Below are 16,672 nucleotides of genomic sequence, written 5' to 3' on the forward strand. Positions count from 1 at the left end.
TATCAGATGATTAGGATTTTTTTTTTTAAGTTTCCAAGCTAGAACAGAGGCCTGTAACTTCTGACAGTGGGGAGGTCCATTCTAGTTGAAATATACCAGAAGTGGGGGTGGGGATGAAATTTAAACATAGGTTGTGATGAGTGATCAGGGAATGCGAATGTCTGAGGCACAATTACAGCCTTCCTTCTCTACAAGCCACCGCGATTCGTGCTGCACCCAACCTTTTAACATTTTCATTTATTATTTGTTTTTGCAGTAGAAAGGATCAACCGTAGTGTCTTTCATATGCAATGAAAGGGTCCCACCACAGAGTGACAGCTCTAACCTTCCTACTCACATCAATAAGGCCAGAAGAGCTCTGTATCAAAAATCATTGCTAGTAGGGATGACCATAAAGTAGATACAAATGGTTCAATGTCAGGAAAAGCAATGGGGAAATGTAGGGTAAAACCACAGCTAGGTTTCAGCTGACCTCATTAAAATGGGTCCTATCAGAAAAAAAATATAGGAGAACGACTGGGGTGGCTGGATGGATAAAGGCACTTGCTACCAAGCCTGATGACATGTGTTTGATCCCAGGGACCCACAGGCAGGACAGAGAGAACTGATTCCCCTCATCTCATCTGCCATGACAGGCAGGTGTACCACGCCCCTAATGGAATAAGCGAATAAATAAATAATAAACTAAAAATGAGTACTAAAATAGTACTTTAAAAATACCTGGAACAAAACAAAGTAATCAAGGATGCAAAAATAGAGAATTCTTCACACTATTTCTGGGAGAGTATATAAACACAGCCATTGTGGAAAACAGTACGGATGTTCCTCAAACTGTACAATAAGTCTATCCCATGACATATCCGCTCCACTTCTGGGTAAAGATTCAAATGAAATGAGAATATTATATCAAAAATGACAGGGCCACATTTATTGTTGTAGCATTCACAAAAGCACAAATAAGGAATCAACAATGTGTCCATTCTTAGGTGACTGAGCAAGGAAGACATGGTGGATTAAATATAAAACGGAATGCTATCCAACCACCCTGCCATGGACAGCCTTGGGATGGAAAAGGAGGATGCTGTGTCTTTACTGAAATAAACCAGGCAGAGGTATGAATGCCACATATCCCCTTTCATCCGCCCACACTAAACATATTGGTCAAGTGTAAGGAGAAAGTTTATTAGAAATCACCTGAGCTGCAGTACTGGGCACAACTTCTTATATCAAGGCCAGACAACACAGTTCAGTTAAGGTTACAGGATCCAAAAGGAGTCATCACAGTCAGAAAGGGCCTCTGTTCTAGTTGGTGGGGGATCCACACAAAGACTAAGCTATGCATCTGGTATGTATGTGCAAGGGTGCTAGGATGAGTCTGTGCACTCTCTGGTTGATGGTTTAGGTTCTATGAGTCCCCATAGTGCCAGGTTAGTTGATGCTGTGCAGTGACTTCATGTGCCAGAGAGGGTTGGTACCCATAGGGGACTGTCCCTCTTTTCTTAGGAGGAGAGCAAAGAAGGAGGGGTGGAGTGGGGTGTTCAAGGGGAAGACTGGGGGGTGTAGGAGCATGTAAAGGGAGTAAATAAATAAATTTTTAAAATTTAATCTTGTGTAAGAACACCAAAAAAAAAAAAAATCACCTGAGCCTAGGCAGAGGCCTTAGTGGCGGGGAGGTGGGGATGGAGTTGAAGCTGCTCAGTGCAGTTAGCAGACGAGATGACGATGCTAATGTTTACAGTATGGCAAGTGACTATTGTCTATTATTAATCAGGCATTTCAAAACAACCACAGGAGCATTTGAAGCTTCGCAATACAGGTAATTAATAATATTTGAGGAGATGCAAATGATAGTTACCTTGATTTGATCATTACATACTGTGATTGTGATACTGTGCCTCAGAAATGAATACAATTATGATGTCAATTACTTTAAAACAGAAAAGCAAAAAAAAAAATAATAATAATAATCTCTACACACCATACGGAGCTGGCAAACTCTCACACAGAGCATACAATCATAGCAGGGAAGGTCCTAGTCATCGCTCCAACCCACTTAGCTTTTTGTCTTGTGTTACTTCAAGTGCCATTCTTCCAGACTTTCAGAGATACTAGAGGCATGCCCACTTCTGAGCTTTTTGGATATTAAAGTGAGGAGAAGTTGACTTAGCTTGCAACTTCATAACTCACAATATGTATTCCCACGGGGCTTGCGGTAAGCAGTGGTTGTAGGGAGAACACCCAGATTTTAAGCACTGAATTGCATTTATTGTGTGTTTATGTATGCCATGGTGTGCATGAGCACGCCAAAGAGCATCTTTCGGGAGTCACTTCTTCCCTTCCACAGTGCAGGCCCCTGTGGCTGAACTCTCATCCTCAGGCTTGCCTCCTGGAATTTTGAGCCAGTCTGCTGGTTTATTGGTTCATGCTTATTGGCCTCAGCAAGCTGTTAGATATGGGCATGGCAGTAGAAGGAGAGCAGAGGGGGCAAAGTTTGAATAGCCAAGTCTGGACCTAAGTTGCTGGAGCCCAAGGGCAGTGTGTGTTCTGGAATACCATTTCACATCCCTGGGTACTGATTCCATTAACTTCCTCATGGTCTTGGTAGTACTGCTTCCTGAACCCACTTAATGGCATGTAGCAAGTACAAGTAAGTACCATTTGGAAAAACTAATTTCTTTAAATTAAAAAAAAAAAACACTACATTTTTCTTTATTTACTTTGTGTGGGAGAGGGGTGTGCCCAAGCCACATCACAGGTACGGAGGCCAGAGTACAAGTTGCAGGAGTCAGTTTTCCTTCTCCTACCATGAGAGTCCTGGGAACCATATTCTGAGTCTCAAGCCTGGTGACTACCACATACCTGCTGAGGCATTTCACCACTCTAGTTAAAGGTGCTAGCTTCCTTTCTGTCACTGTGGTAAAAAGCTAAGGACCAAAAGCAACTTTGAGAGATAAAAAGGTTACTTTGCTTACAATTTCAGGTCATAGTCCATCCTGGAGCTCAAACTAGGAACTCGGGTCAGGTTGCTGACAGGTTGGCTTGCTTAAATCCCACTCTGCGTTATCTCAGAACAAGGAACTTACTTCACAATCCAAAATGTACCGAAGCAAGCAAGCATGGAGGGTGCTCTTTGATGGCACATAGACTGTCTTATGTGTAACTACCTTTCTTAAACCGTTCAGGAGTGCTTGCCAAGGGAATAGAGCCACCCTCAGTAGCCTGAGCCCACCTATATCAATTAGCAGTCAAGGCAATCCCCCACAGACATTCCCACAAGAACATCTGATCTACACAATTTCTCAATTCAGATTTTTTTCCCACGTAAGTATTGGTTTTGTTAAATAGACATTTAAAGCCAAACAGTACATTAGGGGATATAATGATTTATAATTAAAATGGTTGTACTAGTATTAGCTATTATTATTTTATATGGTCAAAACTCATTAATAAAAATATTTAGAGGTTATTGTAATGCATCTCACATCATAGACATGGAGTCCTGGGTCACTGCACACAGGCTGACCAGACCATAGGAGTTAACGAGGTACCAGGTTGGCAGCTGTTTAATGTTGGCAAAATGCTATACACATTATTAAGCATCTTATTTAAGCTAAATTCCAATGAGAAGAGTCCAAAGACACTGGTGAGTACAAAACACTCATGTTATAGGCGAGCAGAGGGAATCAATCCGTTGCCCAGATAGGACTGGCCTATGGACATGTCTGTGGTGGGCTTTGACTGCTAATCAAGTGTGCATAGCCTACTGTAGGCAGCACCACTCCCTGAGCAGGAAGGCTCTGAACTGTGTACAAAGGCTTGCTAGGCTGTGAGCAAATTAAACACCATTCTCCTCATGGTTCCTGCTGTACATTTTTTAGCTGTGATATGAATTTCCTGATCTGAGGTAATGCTGTGTGGAATGGCAAGCAGGCTTGCCTTCAGTTCCTACCTTGTTTACACGCCCACGTGAGTTATTGTCATTTGCCTTGTACCTTCCCCAGCATCCTTCTCTACACCAGAATTTTGAATATGTACCTTTGACCTCATCTAGCCCTCCAGAGAGCCTTGTGTTAAGACTCGGATGTGTTTTGTGTCTGTCAGAATTCATACCCAGGCTTAACTTCTCAATGCCACAGTGCTAGAATATTGGATCCTTATAAGATGATTGGTTACATCATGGGCACTCCCTACCACAATGAGAAGATTAATGTCTTCCTTGAGAAACTGAGATAAGTCTCACTGGACTGGACTGGTTACTATAAGCACAACTTGTCATAAACTAGAAAACCCTTGCTTTCAGCTTCTTTCCCATGAACCATTGGCATACCTTACAAACCTACCTGTTACATGTGCTGTTTTTCATATGATATAGCACAAGCTCCTGACAGATGCATGTGCCACTGGCAACTTTCCAGGTTTCACAATTGTCATCTAAAGAAACCTCTTTCCTTTATAAATCAACTAACTTCTGGAGTTTGGTTGGAGAAACAGAAACCAGACTAACATGCCAGAGTTATAGAATAGCAACTTATATACAAGGAAATGAGGCTGTCCCTTTCAAAGTCACACAGTGTAACCATGTGTAGGTCCCTCCTGTCTAAGGCTGCAGCCTTTGTCCTGTGTAGATTTATGCATTAGTGCTTGTCAAAGGCAGATGTGAAATTAGCAGATTTCAAATAGTCATGATGGTTTTGTCACAATGTCTAAATAATTGAAAGGAAACCCACCAGTAAACAGCATAATAAATCACATTTCTACAAGACCCTGAAAATCCTAATCATTCAACAAAATCTTCCTGACAAACAGAGTGGAACATTTAAATATTACAGGACAAGGAATTTTAATGTGTTTATGAATATTTCCTCGTGATGGAGTGGGTGGTCAAATTGCAGGCAGGTTTTAATGTGCACCTGTGACTCCTTCTTCAAGGAGATAGGCCACAGTCCCTGAAATGTTAAACCACCCTGGCAGATGCTTTATTTAGAAAGAAAAGGCAGGAAAGACTTCTTTGTCTTGGGAAATGTTTCATAGATGTTTAAGAAACTGAAACACTAGGAACTTTGTGAGTGGCGGCCAGTGCTGTTTCAAAGGGAAGGGCTGGAGGCAGCATCAAAGAGAATTACTGCCTCTCTCCTGAACTCATATAGCCTGTTGATTTGATCCCCTTTGCCTGCCAGGACAAGAATGTCCTTTATCACAATTCTGGAGCTGGGTGACGTCTAGCTCTCAGTGTCAAAGTGACTGAACTTCCATCACTTTTACGAGGACGTAATTCTCCACTTCGAATATCCTGCTAGGAACATGCAATTCTGAGAGTGTGAGGTTTTATCAAAGTTAGAAGAAACCCTTTGTTCACAGGACACAGGCCATTGTAGCTTCTGCTAGCTGGTAGGATTTCCAGGATGGGTGATTCTGGTTGCTGGGGCATTCATTTGTGTGTGGAGGGAGTTGGGAGAACACAGCTGACCCTGGGAAACTGTGTTGTTGTTGTTGTTGTTGTTGTTGTTGTTGTTGCTATTTTGTTTTGTTTTTACTACACTTGAGACACAGACCTGTATTCAGAGAGGTCTGCCTTCTGCTTGGGGTGCTGAGAAAGCCTTGCATGAATGTGTAAAGAATGACTCAAGTCCAAAGTGAATGTGTGTTATTTGACATGAGTATGACCCTGTCAAGGGCCCCAGTGTTCAAACCCATGAGGGTGGTAGTCTTCCCTCATATAGGTGAGGCACAATCAGATAAAAAAAATGTCCACGGTGTCTACAAGTACCAGTGTTTGGGAGTGAGTGGCCAGGATGTACAAATACTGGCTCTCCTTTCCTGATTCTCATACCACCCAGTCAGGTCAAGTCCAAAACAACTCAGGACACGGCATCTGCATCAGTCTGTAGCCACACTCAGAAATCTGTTCAACTTGGAAATTTGTTTATATTGATAAGTGTTGGGTGGTTTGAATAAGAATGGCCCCCATGGAGCCATGCATTTGAATGTTTGGCCCAATAGGAAATGACCATATTAGGAGGTGTGGCCTTGTTGGTATAAGTGCAGTCTTGTTAGAAGAAGTAGACACTGAGGGCAGGCTTTGAGGTCTCAGATGCTCAAGCTACAGCCCAGTAAGGCAATCTCTTCCTGCTGCCTGTGGATCAAGATGTGGAACTCTCAGCTCCTTCTCCAGCACCATGTCTGCCTGCATGCTGCCATGCTTCCCACCATGACAATAATAGACTTAACCTCTAAAACTGTAAGCCAGCCCCACTGAAATGTTTTCCTTTATAAGAACTGCTGTGAAGGCTGGAGAGATGGCTCAGTGGTTAAGAGCACTGTCTGCTCTCAAGAGGTCCTGAGTTCAATTCCCAGCAACAACGTGGTGGCTCATAACCATCTATAATGGGATCTGACGCCCTCTTATGGCATGCAAATATACATGTACTCATACACATGAAAATAAACATTAAAAAATAATTATTGTGATCATGGTATCTCTTCACAGCAATAGAACTAAGATAGGGTCTAGGAGTCTAGGAACTTGTTAGGTCTTGGATCAGTAGCTCTGTGACCTCAGATCTTTTTGGGGAACAATAGCACAGTTTCTTTTGAGGAGCACATTAATGAGCCATCAGAGTGTTGGCTTAATTCATGAATCCAGGAATTATAAGCCGCATGACTTCTGTGCTAAGGAATTCTGCTGACATCACTTTTAGACTTCTCTCAGCTCCTTCTTCCCCTCTTCAGAGAAAGGATGCAATGTACTGCTCACACTTGAAAAGTGTGCTTGTCTCTGGCTTTTCCAGTCTTACTCAACTCTGAGATGCATTATACCCAATCCCACCAACAAGTTGTTAATTTCCAAGTAACTTGTAAGAGTTTTTAACTAAGTACTAATAACTGGAAAAAAAACGTTGCTATAGTTCAGTCTTACCAACATATTATGTACACACACATGCACACACACATACACACACACACACACACACACACACACATACACACAGAGAGGGGGTAGAGAGAAAGGGAGAGGGAGAGGAAAAGAGAAACATTTAATTTAATTTTTTGGTCTGCGAAGCACTTTATTTAACTACATATTGCTGCTTAGACTGGCATACGATTGATTATATGACATTATCTAAAGAGATTCTTTGGTACTATGACCACTTACTATCATTGGTAAAGAGCACTGAGACTATAGTGTCACACGCTGTTGTCCTGACTGTAGCCCTGGATCCTGCTCTTCATTCCTCCAGCCATACACCCCTTTGAAAACATGAGTCATCAAACTCCACGCCAGCATTCAACTTACAGTACCCCCATGTTTTGTCTTCTTGTAACCATTCTCACCCCTGTTCAGAGAAGGTTCACAAAAATCATTCCAATCAGGAATTGGAGATATTTGCTGAACTCTGCCCATATCTGTGAATTCACAAAACCCGTGCTGTTATACCGTGATGACTGTTGAAAGCAATACTCCATTGAAAAGCAGATATATGCACACATGGTGTTATTCCTAAAATTTACCCAACATACAGTTTCTTTCTACCTCTTACCAAAGCAATGGAGTTCAGATAAAGTGTGTGAGGCTTGTTCTTGCTGAGGGCACGAGCACAGGGCAGGTCAGACAGCTGCTGTCTTGGGCACTGACGAATCCTTAGCTATGTGGGGAATAATGAGACGTGTAAGTATGAGATAAGATTTGAAAGTGGAAAGAGACAAAGAGTTATAGCACTAAAGATCAGAATGAACCTTTGAAGAAAGATGGCACCTGTTTGCATGTGCATGTGTGCATCATGTCTATGTACTTACACATGTCTGGTATGAATGGGGTCTGGGCTCACATGTCTTGCAGACATTCCTTGATTATAAACTGAACTGTGAAACCCTTTTGCTTCTTACTACATACTCCAGTCTGTTGCTAAAACTGACGACTTGAGGCTGGTTCATTTATAGAGGACAAAAGACTCCTTTAGTCTATGGTTGTAGAAGTTATAAGTCCAAGACTGAGTGGTTGTATGTGGTGACAGAAACCTGCACAGAGGTGCTACTACCCCCAAAGCTTAGTGTTACAGTTTTAGTGACAGAGTTTTGTTGTTGTTGTTGTTGTTGTTGTTGTTGGCTTTTTTGCTTTTTTTTAACCATAAAGAAAATAAGTGTCTCAAAGCTAAGGTACTCTCACAAGCTGCAAAAATGGACCACTGGTGGTTGCTTTATAACAGTGACAATGGAAACTATATGGTATGCACATTATACTGGGGCTGTAACTAGATACATAGCTATGGGTTGCTTTTGTGCTTATTAAAGATCTACCAAGTTCCTAAGAACACTGGCTTCTTGTCTACTAAGACCACTAACATTTGTATGTATGTCATTTTGTAGGTGGCACCCTTCTGCAGGAACGCATCACATATATCACACATGTCTTCTTTTGATGCCTGCGACATTGGCTCTTCCTGTTTCAGTTAGAAGCAGGCAATCTCTTACGTACATGCACACAAGCCACACTTCCCAGGTGATTCGAGATCCTATCAAGTAAGAGTTATATAGACAAGTAAGTACATATAGACATCCATCAAGACCAGCGCCATTTGTTAAAGATATTTTCCTTTTTCCGTTGTATAGTTTGGGCTTCTTTGTCAAAAATCAAGTGCATGTAGGTGTGTGGGTTTACTTCTGGGTCTTTTGATTCGATTCTATTGATCCACCTGATTGTTTCTATGCCAATACCGTGCCATTTTTATTGCTCTGTGGGTACAGCTTGAGTTCAGGGATGGAGATACCTCCAGAAGTTCTTTTATTGTACAGAATTGTTTTAGCTATTCTGTTTTTGGTTTTTCCTTACCAAGTTTAGAAGTGCTCTTTCAACGTCTCTAAAGAAAAGGTGTTAGTATTTCAGTGAGGATTGCTTTTGGCAAGTCCATTTTTACTATGTTAATCCTACTTATTCGTGGCATGGGTGATCTTTCCATCTTCTGATATCTTCTTCAGTTTCTTTCTTGACAGACATGAAATTCTTGTCATATAGGTCTTTACTTGTTTCGTTAGAGTTACACCAAGATAATATTTATTATTTGTGGCTGTTGTGAAGGGTATAGTTTCCTTAATTTATTTCTTAGCCCCTTTGCCATTTGTGTACAGGAGGACTACTGATTTCAAAGTCCTTAGTCATCAGGGAAATGCAAATCAAAACAACTCTAAGATTTCAGCTTACACCCATCAGAATAGCTAAGATCAGAAACATAAGTTAAAGGACGTGGTGGCAAGGATGTGGAAAAAGAGGAACACTCCTCCATTGCTGGTGGGAGTGCAAACTTGTACAACTACTCTGGAAATCAATCGGGCACTTTCTCAGGAAATTGGGAATAGCTCTTCTACCTCAAGATCCAGCTACACCATTCCTGGGCATATACCAAAAAGATGCCCCATCATACAACAAGGACATTTGCTCAACTATGTTCATAGCCGCTTTATTTTTACTATACAGAAACTGGAAATAACCCAGATGTTCCTCAGTCAAAGAGAATAAATGGAGAAACTGTGGAACAGCCAGGCGTGGTGATGGATGCCTGTAATCCCATCACTTGGAAGACAGAGGCAGGTGGATCCTTGTGAGTTCAAGGCCAGCCTGGTCTACAAAGCAAGTCCAGGATATCCTAGACTACACAAAGGAACCCTGTATCAAAACAAAAACAAACAAGAAAGAAAGAAAGAAAGAAAGAAAGAAAGAAAGAAAGAAGCTACGGTATGTTTACACAGTGGAGTACTACTCAGCTATTAAAAACAAGGAAATCAGGCAATTTGTAGTCAAATGGATGACACTAGAAAAGATTATTCTGAGTGAGGTATCCCAGACCCAGATAGACACAAATGGGATGTGATCATTTATAAGTGGATTTTAACCATATAATACAGGATAACCCAACTACAATTCACAGACTCAAAGAAGTTAAATAACAAGGAAGCCCCTAGGGAAGTGGCTTAAATCTCACTCAGAAATGGAAATAGAATAGACAGCAGAAGTGGTCAAGAGAGGGAACACGGTAAGAGAGGGAGCAAGGAGAGATATGAGAGCTGATATCAGATTTGAGGTGAGTGGGAGCAGGAGGACAGAGGGCTTGCAGAGAGAAAAGAAATCTTGGCAGGGGTTTCTCTGTGACAAGCTGGAGACTTAGGACAAGGTAGGCTCCAGGGAAGATATGAGGGTGACTCTAGCTAAGACTCCTAGTAGCAGGAGTCATGGAGACTGAGACTCGTAGGAGAAGGAAGAGAACACCAACCCACTGAACCCACTCAGGACTTGCCCTATCGACAAGAAGTGCAGGGATGGAGGGGGAGATGGAGCAGAGATTGTGAAAACATCCAGCTGGTACCTGGAACCAGCCAACCCCTGACACTATTGATGATTCTCTACTGTGATACAGATGGGAGCCTAGCGTGGTTGCCCTCAGAGTGGCTCCACCCAGAAGCTGATGGAAGCACATGCAAAAGCCCACAGCTAAACATGGGGTGGAGCACAGGGAGTCTTGGAGAAGAGTTGGGGAAGGTGGCGGACTCAGAGGGGACAGGAGCTCCACAAGAGGACCAACACAGCCAACCAACCATGGCCCAGTGGGGCCTGTGGAGACTGGGGCTCCAGCCAGGGACCATGCATGGACTGGACCTGAGCCACCTGCACAGATGCAGCTGATGGGCAGCTCGGTCATCATGTGGGTACCCTAGTCAAGGAAGTGGGAGCAGGCTCTGACACAGAGCTTTTTTGTTGCTTTCCTCTGGTGGGGTTGCCTTGCTTGACAACAGGGGAAGAGGATGCCCTCAGTCCTGATGTGACTTGATATGCTAGGGTGGGGGGTGCCCTTCTCTGGGGAGCAGGGGAGGAGTGATGGGGAAAACAGGGAAGGAAGGTAGGATGGGGGGAGGGGGTGCTGACCAGGATGCAAAATAAATAATTAATAATGAAAATGTTAACACTAACAATCACAGTCCCTTTTTACATAGGGCTTCTAAGAATGTGAAAAAGATTCAATGGAGCCTAAGGGTAGAGCCTTAATTAAAGAGAATTAATTCTCTTCCAAGACAGATGCCAATTAGCATCCTCTTTTCTCTCTATGATACAAGGACAAGATAGAAACCAAGAGGGGGTCCTTTATCATGAACCAAATCTACTAACAGTTTGACCTTTGACTTCTAAGCCTACAGAACCGTTACAAGATGACTTTTATGAGTCACCCAATTTGCAGTTCCATAGCATAGCAACAGCCGGAACGTCTAAGACATGAGGTGTTCTCTTAGGTAGACAGGAGCTGTTCAAACTTTTCTCCATCACCCTGGTTAGAATACCTTCACCTTGTAAAGAGTCTACTTGCTGGACATTGGACAGGTGGAAGAGCTACGTCACATTCAGGAGAAGAAACACACAGTTGTTAAAGATATAAATACCATACGGCCATGATCTTGCATTGCAAAATTCTCAAACCTAAGAATTTCTTTTGAATTTGGCCTCTTCATGTGTGTAATCCAAGATTGTGTCTTTGGCCAACTGTAAATCAAAGTGTGCTGCTATTTCCAGATGAATCTGCTGCCATGGCAACATGTGTGAGGTCAACGGGAGAGCCCCATTGCTATGCAATGTGCTGGGTGTGGGCTCACATTTCTTGTGAGATGGGCAGCCATGTTGAGTCTTGAATGAGAAGCGGGTTATGCTGAGTGCACAAAATGTAAGCAAGCAGTGTTTGTGGCTAATCACATCATTTTTGTTTACTGATGTCTGGCTTCCTGGTGAAAATATCTGTGCATGTGGCTGCTGAACTAACGGCATTAAGATGCTAATGTAATATTGATTAGTACAGGTTTCTCGGAGGTTAAACCACCATTGGCTTCTGCATAAGTAGCACCAGCTGGAACGAAATGCAGACGGGTACTTGATAATAACTGCAATCTCTAAGTCCCTAAAATGGCTTAGGGGGAAGAACGTGTGAGCTCACTAGTTACAGCAGAAGACTCAAAGGCCAGCCAAGCTAAGGCAGGGCTGGCAGATCCCCACCCCCGCAGCACTGTCTGCTGGACATCAGATCTCAGTTTTCTCAACTGCAAGCATTGCAGATTGTTTCTCTCCTTTTGCTGCCAACGATTTCAGAACTTGAATGCGCTCTGTGTTGACACTTAGCCCACAGAGAGAATGCACAGAAACCCCAGCCTTCAAAGTCATCACATCAGGAGAGATTTGTTTGGGCAGACTCCTGAAAAGGTTGCATTAGCTGTTGTCTTAATTACACTGAAGAATCCCCTTATCACCGGAAAGGGAACATCCCATCGGACCCAGGAGAGCGCTGCCTGGTGTGAGGAAGAGGTGAATCATCCTAAGGAGCCTCATCACAGCCACTGCAGCTGCTCCTGGGCTTTGGGCATGCTCCTTTGACAGAGGGAGTTTGTTTCCTAAAGGCAGCATGATGCTAGCTGAATTACACATTAAGCTTGCCAGCACCCCTCCACTCACCAGGGTCATTTTTGGAATCTGCTGGAATCTGAGAAACTGCATGCTCTTCCACTTTCCAGGCACATTTTGGAAAGAGCCACCTGGTGATAATTTAATTTCCTGAAGAAGCAGTCCTCCATTTCTGTCTGTCTTTTACTTGGGATTGCACCTGACAGACTGACGCTCCTATATCAGATTATTATGTCACAGCTCAGGTATTTGTCAAAATACATTCTTTCCTGCCCTTCATATTACCTTTAAATTGTACTGTCTTGGGGTGCAGGCAAAGCAAAACTACTGATGAGGAAATTCGCTGAGAGAAGAACATTCTCCCGGATAGAGATGTCACACCCAGGAACTACAAAAGAATTCACTAGACTGCCCGCATGTTCATGTATGTATGTGAAATATGTGTGTTTGCATCCCCATTCATGGATCTGTTGGTGCACATCCAATTTTAAGGAAGGAAGCTAAAACAGGAAGAAAAGGAGACGCTGAGAGTGTGCTTTATTTCTCTATCCTAAAATAAGGAGAGCGAAAGTAAACAAGACGTGTGGGCTCTGCACTGGAAGGAAAGGTAATACTGGTTTTGTACACACAAGCCCACATACATTTTGATCACCAAACACATGATGGATAGTTGAATAATGTCTGAAATCTTCCATGAAATTTGAGGACACATGCCTCTCAGGCATCACACTTCAGTAGACATCATGTCACCAGGAGATAGTTGAATCTTAGGCTGCCTATCCGAGCATATGTGCAGAAGTTCGGGGTCCCATGGTTCAGCACATGGAATGATGCAAGAGACTATATGGGAGCAGATCCACACTGACTGCACAACCTGTGGATGCCCACACACAGTAAAAACGAGACTCTCTCATTGTGACAGACTTCAATACAGGAAGAAGACATTCAAGTGAGTGCAGGGCCCTTACAGACCAAGCCCTGGAATCCTCTGGAGAAGCAGAAAGGACTTCAGATCTGTGGAGCTAGCAAGGTAGCCAGAGGGAAAGAGGTTTGAGACATGGAGAGCAGCCAGTTAGCTCTGGGCACTCTGCTTTGTAAGATACAGTGGGGCGGGTTTCATGATCTTAATGCAAGGGACAATTTTTGAACAACACTAACTCCTTTATCCTGGTTCTGACATCCTACACAAAACACAGGAGGGAGGATCCCTCTTCAGAGACAGACACTGCTTAATCAAGCATGGTTTCAGGCACTGCCCTGAGTTTCACTGAATTTCCAATTGAAAGATGGTTTCCTTTTGGTAGGATGGCCATTTTTACTATGTTAGTTCTCCCAATCCATGAGCAAGGAAGATCATTCCATCTTCTCATGTCTCACACACACACACACACACACACACACACACACACACACACACACACAGAGTGAGAGAGAAAGAGAGAGAGAGAGAGAGAGAGAGAGAGAGAGAGAGAGAGAGAGAGAGAGAGAGAGGCGCACACAGGAGAGAGTTGGTGTACTACATTTTGTGTTATAACAAATAAGTAAACTCAGATAATTTGTCATCGCTTGTGATTTTCTCAGACAAGTGTCCCATGTTGCTACAGTTTGATGATTGCTGAAATTCAGAACCTTAGCCATTGGAATGCACTGCTTCTGAAAGCACGCTGCTCTTGGATCTGTGAGTTAGGGGACCAGGCCGTAAGGTGGGGAGTGGATCCTGAAGGAAGAACGCTCATCTTGGGAGTCTCATGCCACTATCTTCCACTTTGGTAATGGCCTTCTTGTCTCTTCCTTCTATCTGCATGGTCAATATTTATTGAGAACAAGTGGGAAGTTTAGGCCTCTCATTTGAGCTTCATTTCAGTTCTCCACTGTGCCTTTCAAGCTATTACTGTGACTGGGAAAAGGGAAGACAATTTACTTCACCAAGTGAGGAGGACAGAATTCTTTTTAACTGTACATGAATCTTCCATGTCAAATCAGTCATTAATAGTGGTATGACAAGATCCAAGGGATCTTTACCAGGATGTGACTCCCGTGTGCTTTCCAAAGCATGTTAGGATGCTAGGAATGTTCAGAGACTGGAGAATCAATATCCCAGTTTAACTTGGTTAACACAGTACTTAGCAAGTTCATTAACTAGAAATCCTCTTTTTGGTTGAGCATTTAGGAATATCCTGTGCACTGATGTTTGGATGGATCAAGGCAAGACTGCATAACAGGAGAGTGGCATTAGCTGTCATTAACTGTGAAAGGACAAACAGCTAGCTATGACAGAGAAAACTCCAGTGCGTATTTTAGGGTAGTTCTCACACAACCGAGGAACCATTGGCATGTAAGCTGAGCATCCTATTCTCTTGTAGGGCTGCTATGAGATGTCAGACTTCTAACGGCCCTGATTTCCACCATGGCTTATTTGCACACATCAGAAACTGGACACAATATTGAAATACTAGTGGATACAACATGAAAACAAAGGAAGACAGAGCTGCACTCAAGTTCTTGCCTCTGCCCATAGGGATGTGCACTGCTGAGCTACGCATGGAGATGGCAAGCTGAATTTCATCCCCCCCAGCTCACTAGGTACAGACGCCACCTCACATGTGACTAGAGTGGCCTCACTTGCCCAAGAGACACAGTCAACTCCAAGCTTATCTACCTTCAACCCTGGTAGAGAGTTGAGAGATCTTGCGTTCTCCCCAGTGTCTGTTGTGACCTTCCCCAGGGAATTCTCAGTATCAACGAAGTTCCACTAAGGATTTGAAAAGCTGAATTATACCCTTTTATCCTAAGTATCACGTACTGTATATAGTGGCTGCCATTCATTCTGTGTGCACACCTTGCCCCCAACACATGGGTTCATCTACTATGTATCTGCCAGGTTTTGCCTCTCTTTATTGTTGTTATTTTTGAACTGGTCTCCTAGTATGGTGTAGACTGGCCTAGCATTCCTGGTAATCTTCCTGTCTCAGACTCCTAGATGCTAAGATTCCAGGCATGATCCACAACATGAGGCTACACGTGCCAGTTGTGACCGGCTGAGAAATATCCATGTTGCTTTCTTTAAACAGCAATACAAAGACTATTGGGTGTATAAAAAAATGCTGTTTCTTTATTTCCTTAAAAACTCATGCACCCAATTGTATTTTTAATATCAGTGATAGCTGGCATTCTTCCTCGCAGTGCTCACGGCCTTGGGAAGAATCTGAAACTCAAGATAACAAGGCAATCTGTTTTTTTCCAACACATCAGCCTCCATATTGCAGCTAACAACTGCAGTTGACTCTTAGGACTGATGGTCTGCCTTGTGCTTCAGAGATCCAAACACCCCGTGTTCATCCCCTAAACAGAAAGCAAAGTAAGAAGCATTGATAAAGTGGCAGGATAGGGAGAGTCTGCGTGTTGTTTGTATTTCCACTCAAGAATACAAGCGTGTCTCTGGGGATAAGGGGACGCACATACTGCAGCGTTTATAGGAACTTGAGTCTAATGCTTAGTGAACCCTCACCAAGGTCTCAGTGTGCTCCTCGGAGGTTTCAGAATGGGAGCTGTCATTCCCACTGAAGACAGACCTTCTCTGGGGAGCTGTAAGTTATCTTGACACCTTGTCTTCAGTCCCCAGACACTCTGAGTTAATTGTTGACTTGTTCAGTGGAGCATCTCAGAGGATGCAGGATGTTTATAGCATGCCCAGGCACTTCCATACTGTACTAAGATTAGAACTCTCATTCGTTCCTGGGCTTAAAGGTGGGTCTTGTCCATATCCAGGCAATCTCACCCACTTCATAAATGCTCAGTGGTCCATGGGGCTTTGGGATCACTGTGTACGAGATTATAGGGTGATATTGTCTCTGCAGTAGGTTATGAGGGGTACACCTCAATCCTCACTGTGCTGATTCTTTGTAACACAGAATCCCCTTTATTCTGTGAGCAGTTTCCCCACTGTTCTTTTTAGTATTGTTTCTTAGGAAGGCAAGAGCTGCTTATCCTGGAACTATCCTCATAGATTCTAATTCAAGATGTAGCAGAGGCTAACTCTGAACTCAGAAACCCCTCCAGTCTCAGCCTTCTAGGGCCTGGGAGTGCAAGGGTACACCCTCATGCCTTGCTTAGATTTCCCACTCACTTTGTCCAAGTCTACAATGGTTTTGCGTGTTTGGTATCCCGGGGACTGAACACAGGGTCAGGCCAGCAGGGGACAACTGCGTGATAGTCTCTTCCCTTCCACATTTATCTCCATCCCTC

This window comes from Acomys minous (assembly GCF_964271855.1).
Source record: "Acomys minous genome assembly, chromosome: 15".
Taxonomy (NCBI): domain Eukaryota; kingdom Metazoa; phylum Chordata; class Mammalia; order Rodentia; family Muridae; genus Acomys; species Acomys minous.